The sequence below is a fragment of the Podarcis erhardii genome (genome assembly GCF_964252035.2).
Source record: "Podarcis erhardii genome assembly, chromosome: 10".
NCBI classification, from domain to species: domain Eukaryota; kingdom Metazoa; phylum Chordata; class Lepidosauria; order Squamata; family Lacertidae; genus Podarcis; species Podarcis erhardii.
Window position 1 is genome coordinate 65,409,668 of NC_138500.1, and position 14,587 is coordinate 65,424,254.

Sequence of the window (14,587 nt, forward strand, 5' to 3'; positions counted from 1 at the left end):
GGCAGGAACCACCCCCCTCCAAAAAAAAATATTCAGTTTGTACAAACTCGACACACACACACTCACACACGACATACGCTACGCTTCTGTTATAAATTCATAGAAAATCAACCATACATCGGATCTGCACTGTTCCACTTTTATTTTACTCCGTGAAGGAAGGACTACAAAATGGGGAAGGTTTGATACAGGCCGGCCATAATCCCTTGAGCATACCAGCACATACAAAGGAGCCCTGCCCAGTTGCTATGCCAACCCTGATGGTCCTAGACAGAAGACCATCAAGGTCACAAAGGACTTACATATGGGAGTGGATTCAACACGGACTGGAACAAAGGACAATGATCAGATCTTCCCTCTGGGGGCAGGAAACTGCCAACTCCCTTTTGTCCTCTGGAAATGACTCATGGGGAGGGGTAGAGGAGGAACCAGCCAGGTGACAAGATACTAAGGTTACCTCCACAACTCCTCTCTCAACCCCTCCTTTTTGTGATGTGTCAATGATGTAGTCATGATGTAGTTGTGATGTAGTTCTAGGGGTGTAGTTTGGGGGATTAGTAACTAATAAAAGTTGGGGTCTTCTTTTGTTCTGTACTTCCATTTTGCTTCATCTTGTTGTGGGTGGGAGTCCTGTCACGACAGTATCCAATAAAGGCCAAGCCTACAGGCGGCTGTTTTGCTCCACGTTATCCTGGTTAGTGTCTTTGTTTTTATCCAAGGGAGCCCTCGGATTTCTCCGTTAACAGTTGTTTAATTGTAACCTGGGTGAGTATCAAGTCAGTGGGAGGGGACCATTAGATTAGGTCTAATATGCGACAAGGTCTGCACACGAAGGGCTTAGCTGTTTTGTATTATTGTGTTAGCACCGCAGGGCTGACGGATTTCTTGAAAGCGATTCCCCTTCAACAGGAGCATTTCCCTACATGCGAGAAGCCGGATCTGTGCCCTCTGAAAGAAAACCAGAAGGTAGCTAGACTGCCTGCACTATTAATAGGGCGGGAGCAAATATAATGCAGCTGGTGTAATAGAGCCATGGTAACCAATAAGAGAACCAAATAAGCAATTTATTTTTAAGCAGAGATTAGAGAGAAATGTTATCACAGCATGTCTTTGAGGGAGTGGGAAAAAGAAAGCATTTTCAACACTGAACTTTTTAATCTTGTGAGTCAATAAGGTATTGGGGGATGAATGTGTGTTGAGTCATTTCAAATTATCGAATAATTTATAATCATAATAACACCTCTATATACCCAAGGATATTAAAGCACATTATGAGCTTTAATTAATTAGGTCTCTCTTGCAACACCTCTGTGTGGTAACTATTATTATCCCCATTTTACACATGAGTAAACAAAATAATTGCATGTTTGGAAGAGCTGCCGGTCTTTAGCATTTCTTCTCATGCAGTGGGCAAGAATTCTATTTGCAGCATGGGGTGCAGGAGACAAAATCTAACTTAAGCAAGAGGGGAGACCAAGAATACACAGTAATCATTGTTCCAGTTGTAATCTGTTGCTTACGTGGCAATGAGCATTCATCCTGATTAGTTTGAACGGTGTTTACATGCTTTCTTGTTAATAATTTGTTCATCCCACAGTTTGCACACCACTTTTCTCACTGCAAAAAGTCTGGAGTTTTTTTGTTTGTTTTTGTTTTAAAGAAATTGACTTGTTGCACTAGGTGACAGAACACTTCATTTTATTTTTAAAATATTTTTTTCATATTTTTAAACATTACAAAGATCCAATACAAACTTGGATCTAATACAAACTTGGGGTTCTCTGAACCCCCGGACTCCCCCCTCCCTGTTTTCAAAATGTACATTTTTTATCTTACCTTATTTGATTACATTTATCTAACTTTAATTTAATCCTTTTTAAAAAGTCTTTTGGTTTTTGCAGATTACAAGTGTTATAAAAATCCTGCTAAAGTCTTTAATTGTTTACAATGTTCTTTAATATAGTCTATGTATTTTTCCCATTCTGTATTAAATTTGTTGTCCTCTTGGTGTCTGATTCTTCTAGTCATCTTTGCCTTTCAGCGTATTCCATCATCTTCATAATCCACTCTTCTTTAGTTGGTGTTTTCTCTTCCTTCCATCCCTGGGCGTAAAGCATTCTTCTAGCTGTCATCCTATACATAAACAGTCTTTTCATATCCTTTGGTAATTCTTCTCCTATTATACCTAATATTATACCTAATAAACAGGCTTGTTTTTTTAAAAAAAACAAAAGTTATCTTAAACATTTTTTTCAATTCATTATATATCATTTCCCAGAATGCCTATGCCTTTTTGAACGTCCACCACAAGGTGGCAGAACACCTTGATCTGCTTTAATTGCAGCTGTAGTTGTGAGATAAAGAAATAAGGCACAAAGATGTTTGGGTAAAATATGAGATCACTTTTATTTCAATGTATGCAACTTTATGCAAGTTAACTGCAGTGTGACTGCATAGGAATCTAGGTGTTAACCAATCCTGCCATATAATAATAATAATAATAATAATAATAATAATAATAATAATAATTTATTTGTACCCTGCCCATCTGGCTGGCTTTCCCCAGCCACTCTGGGCGGCTTCCAAAAAAGATTAAAAATACATTAAAATCTCACACATAATAATAATAATAATAATTTTTATTTATACCCTGCCCTCCCCAGCCAAGGCCGGGCTCAGAGCGGCTTACAAGCAATAATAAAAACAAGTTAAATGATTACAACTTAAAAACAAAATTAAAAAATACAACATCAAAATATTGAAACATTAAAACATTAAAATGTAGCCTCATTGCAGAGGGAGAAGGAAAAGAAAAAAGAAAGAGAGGGAGGGAATCAAATTGGCTCCAAGCCAAAGGCCAGGCGGAACAACTCTGTCTTACAGGCCCTGCGGAAAGAAATCAGATCCTGCAGGGCCCTGGTCTCATGAGGCAGAGCATTCCACCAGACCGGAGCCAGTGTTGAAAAGGCCCTGGCTCTGGTTGAAGCCAATCTAACTTCCTTAGGGCCCAGGACCACAAGGGTGTTGCTATTTATGGACCTTGAGGCTCTCCATGAACAGTAAAAACTTCTCTGAACAGATGTAAGAGGAGGTGCTTCAAATCTCACCCACATCTTCCTCCAGTGAGTAGGGTGGTTAGGGAGGCCTTTCTGACCCAGCTCCTTGTGGGCCCACACAACTCAGAGATGGAAGGAAGAGTCAGAATGGCAAATCAAGATGATGGACTATGCCGAAATGGCAAAATTAACTGGGGACCTCGGAAATCAAGAAGACAAGAACTTTAAAAAAGAATGGGGAAAGTTTATAATTTACTTATGAGACCATTGCAGGCAGGTCAAAGCATTGGCAGGATTTTAACCACACTTGTAAAGTAATGGAAAGTATGGATAATTTATGTTATATATTGAAAGAAAATTACCTCAAAATACAACATAGATGGTATTAAGCACCTGAAAGAAAAGCAAAAGTGAATAAAAATTGTAGCGATGTCTGCTGGCGATGCAACACTGGGAAAGGTACTATGATGCATATATGGTGGAATTGTTTAAACATCAAACAATTTGGGGAAACAATATATATCGAAATGAAAAAAATGTTCAGATATTTATTTAGGAAAACACCAGAAGGTTTTCTACTGGGAATAGTACCAGGAAGTCTAAAGGAAGAAGACAAGACTTTATATTTATACGCAACAGTAGCCGCAAGTCTACTGATTGCAAAAAACTGGAAAAGTGATATTATACCGACAAAAATAGAGTGGCTTGCCAAATTACTGGAGTATTACAATATATCCAAATGAGAGAAATCAAAAGAATCTCAAAAGAGAAGATAGACAGGGACTGGAAGGTGATTAAAGGATACTTGCAAAAACATATTGAAAAAACAGAACTCCTATTAGAATAAACAAGTTCCGTTTTAAATACTGAAATGCAAAATAAGATGGATAACAATGTGTAATAGGAAAAGAAGCATGAAATAAGGTTAAAGGTGTGTGAAAGAAAGTAGTAGAAGTGGAAAGAAATTGCAATTGAGTAGATTGGAAGTCTAACACAAAGGTGGGGTGAGGGGTGGTGGATGGTGAAGGGAAAAGGAAAAAAAGAAAGAAAAGAAAGTATGGATAATTTAGAATGAATTTGTTTTTTTGATAAATACTGATATGCAGTTGCAAATATTATCATTAGCACCCATGGAAGGGATGGGGGTAATCTTGATATCGGGATTTTGAATTGTTGTTTGTTGAATGTTTATATATTTTTAAGATGAAATAATTAAAGTAAACAAAACCTAAAAGTAAAGGTAAAGGGACGCCTGACCATTAGGTCCAGTCGCGGACGACTCTGGGGTTGTGGCGCTCATCTCGCTTTATTGGCCAAGGGAGCCGGCGTACAGCTCATGTGGCCAGCATGACTAAGCTGCTTCTGGAGAACCAGAGCAGCGCACGGAAACGCCGTTTACCTTGCTGCTGGAGCGGTACCTATTTTTCTACTTGCATTTTTATGTGCTTTCGAACTTCTAGGTGGGCAGGAGCAGGGACCGAGCAATGGAGGCTCACCCCATCGAGGGGATTCGAACCGCCGACCTTCTGATCGGAAAGTCCTAGGCTCTGTGGTTTAACCCACAGCGCCACCCGCATCCCTGTTCTATAAATGTACACTCTGCTCTGGACTGTAGAGGCTGAATCCCCACAACCCAACCTTTTGGTGCCTTCCTGGACTTTAGTTCTCTCATGAGCCTCTTTCTTTATTTTAAGCTAGTTCACAGAGAGCTTGCTTACAAGCCTTGAGGTATGAAATACAGCTGATAAATGACAATAAAGGATTAGCCTGAAATATTTAGAGTCTGTGATGTTAACAGCCATTTCATCTATATTAATTGGCAGCGCATCTCCACACCAGATGGCCCATTGCAAGGATAGAACATTACCCCAGTAGATTTATCCAGATTGCACATTAGGGAGTTTCAGGAATGCTGCTAACTTCTTTTACTGGTTCAGATTTGGTGGAAATATTTGCCCTGCTTGAGATCTTACTGCACAAAAGTAATTATGAGTTATATGTTTTACATACATGCCTCTTATCTGTTGCATGGGCAGGAGAAAAAAATGCATGAAGTTTTCAGTAGAATGCAACATAAACATAGTTTTGCAGTACAGTGGTACCTTGGTTTACGAACTGTTCCAGAAGTCCGTTCTTAAACCAAAGCGTTCTTAAACCAAGACGTGCTTTCCCGTAGCAGCGGGGGACAATTTACAACTAGAACACACTCAACAGGAAGTGAAACATGTTCTTATTCCAAGGCAAAGTTCACAAACCAAAACACCTACTTCCGGGTTTGCAGCGTTCTTAATCCAAGTTGTTTTTAAACTAAGCTGTTCTTAAACCAAGGTACCACTGTAATTGAGTTTTTGGTTGACTTTTCAAAGCCAATGCTAACTTCAATTTTTTAAATGTTTTTAAAAACTCTGGAGCCCCCAACTAGCTTTCCAAATTCAGGTAGTGTCATATGTGGCTTTAGGTGGGACAGGAGGAAAGGCAGAAACCAGTCCTTTAGGTGAGGGCTGGATGCACTTCATTAGAGGAGAAGCTGGATGAAGATCTGGAGAAAGTTGGGGGAAAGCATCAACTAGGCTACAGTGAAGGGAACCAGTGTTAAAAACACAGGAAGCTGCTTTATCCTGAGTCAAACCATTGGTCTATCTACCTCTGTAGTTCCCTATTGTCCCTTCTGGTGGTCAGGAGTGCTTTTGAGGGTTTCAGGCTGGGGAGATGCTACTTGAAAGATGCTGGAGACCTTTTGCATGCATGGCAGATGTTCAACCATTGAGCTATGACCCTTCTCTAAATAGTTGGAAAGATATATGGGATTTAGGATTGCTTGTGGGGGAGGAAGATAGCAGTGGGCTTTTCTCTGGCTCTTACATTCAGCATTCTGTCTTGAAAAGAAAGTGCAGAGCCCCCTAAAGCAGCACGGTTATGAATGATGTGTCAGACTAAACCACTTGGTTATTGGAGCCCTGTGGGCATGCACCGGCTTCCAGAAGTCAAGGTAGCAACACAGGGGAATGCGTGAATAATTCCTAAACCAGCACGCTGTTGGCAGAGCCAAATTTCTATTGATGTGGAACTCAGCAATCTTCAGATAGGATGAGGGATACTGACAAGTAAATGAGCGAGAGGCTCCTGCTTTTGTTTTTATTGTGCTTGTGCTGTCAAATCCAAAGGTGGAACTTGCTCTGGGGAGATGAAAGGTCACATCTTCTACATATATGTTTCTATGCAGTCATTACTGGGGAAGTCCAGCAAGCTAAAACACACAATGTTTATGTATTGACTGTTCATCATTTCTCATCTAAGAAGAAGAGCAGCCACAAGGGAGAAGGCTTTTTCTGTTAGAATTCCTGCTCCATGATTGCAGTCATGGGATTTTTGTCTTTCCCATAACAGTATATGTTTTGACTCCACAGAGTGGAAGGTGAAGGAGACAGGATGTTTGTGTTACTATGTTCCATGAAGTGGGACTATTGTCCTTTGTTCTTTTTCTCCTTGCTGTCTGATGCTAGAGAGAGAGGGAGCCATGCTGCAGTGCTCCGTGTGTGTTTATATGCAAATAAAGTAGATTAGCCAAAATGCTGAGTTGCTGAGGTCTGTCACGCAAGCTACGAAGACACTGTGGATCCTTAAGTGTGCCGATGTCTGTTGCCATCAGTCGCTGTGATGTTCAGGCTGAAGAAAGCTAATGAAGCTCCCCAACGATTGACCAGGAGGGAGAGAACATGCCAGTCGGACATGTGTCTCTGCCAGGGTCCTACTTGAGTGTAGGACGAGCTCCTGACATTTTCATTGGTGGTACCCAGTCATAGGAGCCAACTTCTAGGGGCTGAGGTCCCTTTGGCCTCCCCAATGAAATATTTGAGGGAGCCAGGCCTCTCCCAAGTTAATGGGCATTGACATTCAAGTGGTGTGTGTGTACTGTGTCATGTGATCGATTATATGGGGCGGGGCTTATCTGCCCCCCCTATATTTTATTCAGGTTGGCACCCTTGTGCCCAGTTATGGAACTCTCTCCATAGCGAAGTTTCTCAAGTACCTGCACTGTTTATTCTTTCATGCATTTATAATTATTATGATATTATTTATGTTTATGCAGTGTTTTTCCTTAAAAAATGTTTAGGGGTACTCTCATTTTGACTCAAGAAAACCACCATTTCATAGTTCAAATCGGGGGAAATAAATTCATTAAATGGACAAAAGGACAAAGATTCACAAAATGTTTAGGGGTATGTGTACCCCTGCGTACCCCCAGAAAAATAGCACGGTATTTATGACTGCTGTTGTTGTTGAAAGGGAAGCTCTCTTTTAAACATTTTGCCATCCATTATGCTGTCTGCTAAATTCATTTTGAAGTCTTATCAAATTTGGACAGTGCTTTTTCTTTGATTGTTGAGGTGGTTGTGGTTGGTATTCTTGCTATTTATTAGTTGCTTTCCTCACAAAAGTGAACTGAAATGACTCATAGACGTAATGTAAACAATAAAAACCATCAGATCCAATAAAATTAAATGGGTCAGCAGATAAGAAGAGCAACAGAAGTTAAAATAAATTGTCTTAATTCGGAGGGGGAAAGAATCATAGAATCATAGAGCTGGAAGAGACCACAAGGGCCATCGAGTCCAACCCCCTGCCAAGCAGGAAACACCATCAGAGCACTCCTGATATATGGTTGTCCAGCCTCTGCTTAAAGACCTCTAAAGAAGGAGACTCCACCACACTCCTTGGCAGCAAATTCCACTGTCGAACAGCTCTTACTGTCAGGAAGTTCTTCCTAATGTTTAGGTGGAATCTTCTTTCTTGTAGTTTGGAACCATTGCTCTGTGTCCGCTTCTCTGGAGCAGCAGAAAACAACCTTTCTCGCTCCTCTATGTGACATCCTTTTATATATTTGAACATGGCTATCATATCACCCCTTAACCTCCTCTTCTCCAGGCTAAACATGCCCAGCTCCCTTAGCCGTTCCTCATAAGGCATCGTTTCCAGACCTTTGACCATTTTGGTTGCCCTCCTCTGGACATGTTCCAGTTTGTCAGTGTCCTTCTTGAACTGTGGTGCCTAGAACTGGACATAGTACTCCAGGTGAGGTCTGACCAGAGCAGAATACAGTGGCGCTATTACTTCCCTTGATCTAGTTGCTATACTCCTATTGATGCAGCCCAGAATTGCATTGGCTTTTTTAGCTCCCGCGTCACACTGTTGGCTCATGTCAAGTTTGTGGTCAACCAAGACTCCTAGATCCTTTTCTTTTATATATATATATATATTTTTATTAGTTTTACAGAATAAGAAAAAGAAAAAAGATAAAATACAAAAGTTTCATAATTCATATTTCTTTTACAGAATCTTTTGGACTTCCCCACATCTTCCCGAATCTGCATTATTTATAGTACCAACTTCAGCATTTTGTTCTCTTATTTCATCACTTATTGTATCTTTCATTTTATCATGTTACCCATTTCCACAAATTTATAACCCAATGTTCATAATACGAAATCTTTAGCTATTTATTATCTTATTTCATTACTTATTGTATCTTTCAATTCATCATATTACCAAGATCGAAATTATTATAACCCTAATCTTATGTATTTTAATTAAAACATAATGCAATAAAGATTTTTCTCAATTCCACCTCTAACTTCTTGTGCCTTAGTTTTCATTTCACCTAATTGCAATTGCTGGGGCTAGTATTTCCTAAAAAGTGCATTTTCTTAACATTCATACAACTTATAATGTTTTTGCAAATAGTCCTTAATTTTTTTCCAGTCCTCTTCCATTGTTTCTTCTCCCAAGTCTCGGATTCTGCCAGTCATTTCAGCCAGTTCCATATAGTCCATCAACTGCGTCTGCCATTCCTCCAGTGTGGGTAAATCTTGTGTCTTCCAACACTTTGCGATGAGAATTCTTGCTGCTGTTGTAGCATACATAAAAAAAGTTCTGTCCTTCTTTAACACATTCTGGTCTACAATGCCCAGAAGGAAGGCCTCCGGTTTCTTGGGTAAGGTATATCTAAGTACCTTTTTTAACTCATTATAGATCATTTCCCAAAAGGCCTTCACTTTCGGACATGTCCACCAGAGGTGAAAGAATGTCCCTTCCGCCTCTTTACACTTCCAACACTTATTATCAGACAGGTGGTATATCTTAGCAAGCTTGACTGGGGTCATGTACCACCGGTATATCATTTTCATAATATTTTCTTTCAAGGCACTACATGCCGTGAATTTCATTCCGGTGTTCCATAACCTTTCCCAGTCATCAAACATAATGTTATGTCCAATATCCTGTGCCCACTTTATCATGGCGGATTTGACTATCTCATCCTGTGTATTCCATTTAAGCAGCAAGTTATACATTCTTGAGAGTAATTTGTCTTTAGGTTCTAACAATTCTGTCTCTAATTTCGATTTTTCCACCTGGAACCCAACCTTTTTGTCTGTTTTAAAAATTTCCCGAATTTGAGCATAATGCAACCAGTCTCGCACCTTGTTTTTTACACTTTCAAAACTCTGCAGCTTCCAATTGTCACCAACTTTTTCAATTAGTTCCCAATATTTTGGCCAGTAGGCCTCCATGTTGAGTCTCTTACGTGCCTTGGCCTCCGCCGGTGAAAGCCACCTTGGTGTTTTACTCTCCAATAAGTCTTTATATTTTGTCCAGACCATAAAAATTGCTCTTCTAACAATATGGTTTTTGAACATTTTGTGAACTTTAACCTTGTCATACCACAAATACGCATGCCACCCAAAAGCGTTATCAAACCCTTCCAGATCTAGGACATCAGTGTTCTCTAACAAGAACCAATCTTTCATCCAGCAGAAGGCTGTAGATTCATAATATAACCTCAAGTCTGGCAGGGCAAATCCCCCCCTTTATTTCGCATCTGTTAGTATTTTAAACTTAATTCGGGGCTTTTTGCCCTGCCAAACAAACTTAGAAATATCCCTCTGCCACTTTCCAAAACATTCCACCTTGTCCACAATCTGCAGGGTCTGAAACAAAAATAACATTTTCGGCAAAACATTCATCTTTATAGCTGCTATTCGGCCTAACAAGGAAAGTTTTAGTCTTGTCCAAATTTCCAAATCCCTTTTAATTTCTGACCAACATTTCTCATAGTTATCCTTAAACAAATTCAAGTTTTTAGAAGTCAGGTACACCCCTAGGTATTTCACCTTTTTAACCACATTTAATCCTGTCTCTTTCAAAAACTCATCTGCTTCTGTAGACGTTAAATTCTTTACTAAAACCTTAGTTTTTTGCTTATTCAACTTAAATCCCGCCACCCGACCATAATCAGAGATTAAATCTAAAACTCTTTTTGTGCTAGGAACTGGCTCCTGTAATGTTAATACCAAGTCATCTGCAAATGCTTTCAATTTATATTGTTTCACTCCAACCTCAATGCCCCGAACTGACCGGTCCTTTCTAATCATGTTCAAAAGCACCTCCAGGACCGAGATAAACAATAATGGGGATAGGGGGCACCCTTGTCGTGTCCCTTTTTCAATATTAAATTCCTCCGTCACCACATTGTTTACTATCAATTTAGCTTTTTGTTCTGAATATATTGCTTCTATACCATTTTCAAACCCCCGTCCCACTCCCATCCCTTCCAAATTTTTCTTCATGAACATCCAAGAAATGTTGTCAAAGGCTTTCTCCGCATCAATAAAAATTAACACCGCTCTAGTGTTAATATTTGTTTGTAAGAGTTCCAAAATGTCAATAATGTTTCTCGTGTTGTCAAACAAATGCCTACCCGGGAGAAAGCCTGCTTGATCTTTATGAATCACTTCATTCAATACTTTTTTAAATCTATTAGCCAAAATATCTGCAAAAATTTTGTAATCCACATTTAGGAGTGAGATTGGACGGTAGTTCTTAAGTTGAGTCTTTTCAGTTTCTGTTTTGGGAATCAATGTGATGAAAGCTTCTTTCCACGTTTCTGGTGCCTTCTTACCCTCCATGATCTGGTTGCATACCTCCATCAAGGGTTGTATCAAATAGTCCTTCAAAACCTTATAATATTTGGAGGTAAGTCCATCAGGGCCTGGAGATTTGCCTAGTTGGAGGTTCTGTATGGCACTCTCGATTTCCTGCTGTGAAACTTTAACATTCAGGATTGTTCTCATTTCCTGGGAAATTTTTTGTAATCCGTTAGTTTTAATAAATTGATCCATCTCAGATTCTTTCTGCGGCCCTTGTGCATAAAGATCTTTGAAATATCTCTGGAAACATTTTCTGATTTCTTCAGGTTTCTGAACCATTCTCCCTTCAATCTCTAGATTTGTAACTGTATTTAGTTTTTGTCTTTTTTTCAACTGCCATGCTAGCAGTTTCCCACACTTGTTAGCTGATTCGAAAGATCTTTGTCTCATTTGTTTAATTTTCCACTCCACTTCTTGATTTATCAGTTTCATGTATTGGGCCTGGAAAAATTTCACTTCTCTCAGCACTTCCTTAGACTTGGGCCTGGATCTTAATTTTCTTTCTCCTTCACTTATTCTCTCCAGTATCTTCTGCTTCTTTTCATTCCAGAGTCTTTTCTTTACAGTGTTTTGTTGTATTAGAAACCCTCTCATGACCGCTTTACTTGCGTCCCAGATTGTTCTTTTTTCCACCGTAGTGTTTAGATTTATCTCAAAGTAATCTTTTAAAGTTTTTTGGGCCTTCTTCACAATCTCCTGATCTCTGAATAAGGTGTCATTCATTTTCCATCGGAAGGATCCGGTTATGTTTAGTCTCAATTCCATTTTCAAAGCATTATGGTCGGAGCAAGTTTTTGGGCAAATTTCCACTTTTCTAGTTTTAGGTGCCAGTCCTTTAGTTGTCCATATTTGGTCGATTCGTGTCCATGACAGATGTGCTTCAGAAAAGAAAGTTCCTTCTTTTCCTAAGGGGTTCTTGACTCTCCATATATCAATCAAATCCATATTGTCCGTCATTTCAAAAAAAGTTTTAGGTAGTCTGCCATCTTTTGTTATATTTGCACTCTGCGACTTATCCATGTTTACAGAAACAACCCCGTTCATGTCTCCCAACATAATGATGTTGTTATAGTCTAGATAGTCCAGTAAAGTCTCATGCAGCTTCTTAAAAAATTCCGATTTTCCATCATTTGGTGCATAGATTCCTAATATCAGAAATTTTTCTCCGTGTGTGTGAATTTCAATAGCCAAGATTCTGCCTTGTTCATCTTTAAATAGAAATTTCGGTGACAGGCTCTCCTTTGCATATATCACTACTCCTCTTTTCTTGACTCTGTCCGAAGAAATAAATTCTTGGCCTAGCCTTTTATTAATTAGCACTTTCCGATGGAGCCTTGTCACATGTGTTTCTTGCAGGCAAATAATGTCCAATTGTTCTTTCTTCAAAATGTGAAATACCTTCCTTCTTTTTTCTGGAGAATTTCCGCCATTTATATTCCAACTAAGAAGTTGCAGAGACATCCTGAATCAGTTTGTAGGCCTTACAATGGGGTGTTTAGGATTCCCCCGTTCCCGGCGGTGGTAATGATGGTCCAGCTCCAGGCTGTTTAGTTTCTGGTAGTGGAGGTGGCCAAGACGCAACTGCTCCTTTCTGGAGGTCTTCCCCGTTGTCGTGAAGAAACTTCTGCTGGTCCTCTGGTGTTCTAATTCTTACTTTCCTTCCTTTATAGCTGAATGATAGTCCTTGCGGGAACTCCCACCTGTAAGGGATTGTGTTGTTTCTCAGCAGCTTTGCCAGTTCTATGTATGAGGCTCTAAGATCCAATAACAATTTGGGCATATCTCTATAAATTTCAGCCTTTTTACCTTCTATCTCTAAAGATTTTTTGAAATGTAGGCCTAGTATCTTGTCTCTTTCTTCTCTTGATCTCAAAATAACCAAACAATCTCTGGACTTGTCTTTCTTCACCGATCTGCCCAGTCTAAATGCAGTCACAATTTTAAAGTCCTTATCTTCTTCTATTCCCCAAAATTTGGAGAATAAAAGTGTCAAGAATCCCTCCAAGTTGCCTTCCTCCAATTCTGGGACAGCTCTCGGCCTAAGGTTATTTTCCAACCATCGACAGGTAGGCCTGTTGTTCCCCTACCTGTCTTTGCAGGGGCTTGATTTCACCTTTAATCTCATCAACTTTTTTACTTGCTTGCTCCGCTTTTTGATAAGCTTCCACAGCTAATTTATGATTTTCAGCTGTAGCTCCTTGTAAATTCTCAATTGCCTGAGTATTCTGAGAGACCTTTTCAGATAGTGCACTAATAGTGGATGTTGCTTGGTCTATTTTTAGTGATTGATTGTCCACTTTTTGATTTAAAATTGCTAATTGTTCCAAAATTTGTTTCAAAACTGTGTCAGATCCTCCTGTTGCCATGTCCTCTTCAGCAGGCTGTTCGGCCTCCACCTCCTGTGCTATCAGGACGGTTGGAACAGATGATCTGCGGTGATGAGCTAAGGTTGTTTGGACAAGTTGCACAGGCTTCCTTTCTTTTTCTTTTTCTCTTTCTCTAGCTTTTGCTGCTCTTGTTTTCCCTGTGCCACTCATTCCACACCTGCCTCTTGTTCAAGGTCAAGTTATCCTTTATTCCATGAGAAAGCAAGTCCAGAGTACAAACAATTAAACCACAGAGATTCCAAACAAAGTATGTTTCCCAGGCCTCTGTAACTCCACAATCCTCTAGGGGGAGTATCTTAAAATTTCAAGGAAGGAGAGGATTTTTCCGCCATTTAAAGTTTCTATGATCTCTTTTTTAATTTGTAATTCCAAGACAAAAGGAAGGTTCGCAGAGTCCTCTACTTTTTAAACTAAAGCCACAAGGAGCCAGAGAGGTATCTGCAACAGTGTTTTAAACATTGAAGTCTCAATATATGTAGCAACTTAAAATCTTGTTACTGTAGTCCGCAGTTTGACAGCTCAATTACGCACTGACAGCCCGACGACTTGCGTTCTTGAAACAAAGTTCCAAATACAAGTCCCGTAGGCTTAGATAAGATCTCTCTTAGTCTTTTGAATAAGAAGACTGCAAATTCTGTAAATGCACAATAGTTCCACTTTATAAAGTTCCCTTAAATGCCTCAGCGCTCCTCTATGTCTATGCTTTGATCTTGTAAGCAGTATCGGGAGACGGACTTCCTTTTACTCGTCTCCCGTTTTCAAACCCGGAGAAAAAAATATTTTAAGTCCAAATTGTAGTTCACTTTACTCACGGGTATGTTACTTGCCAAATTGATGTTCACAGGAAGAAAGGTCGGCGCTCATCAGCAGCAGCCGCGCGGCTTCGCCTCCCGCAGAAAGAGCGATGAACTCACAGCGCCGCTCCCCCTTTCGCGCTCCGGAGCCCCTTACGGGGTCCCTTCATCACTTCTGGGGGGGTTCCTGGCGCCCGCCGAGTCCCACGGCCACGGGCTCCCTCTGCCCGTGGTTTTTCCTAACGGGTCGCCGCTATGCCGCAGCAAGTGACCCTTTTCTGCGGAGCCCCTCTTCAGAGAGTGAAGAGGACCGCCATCGCTGTTTCGCGCCGCCTCTGCAAATTTGATCAGGATGCCCTTGAGTC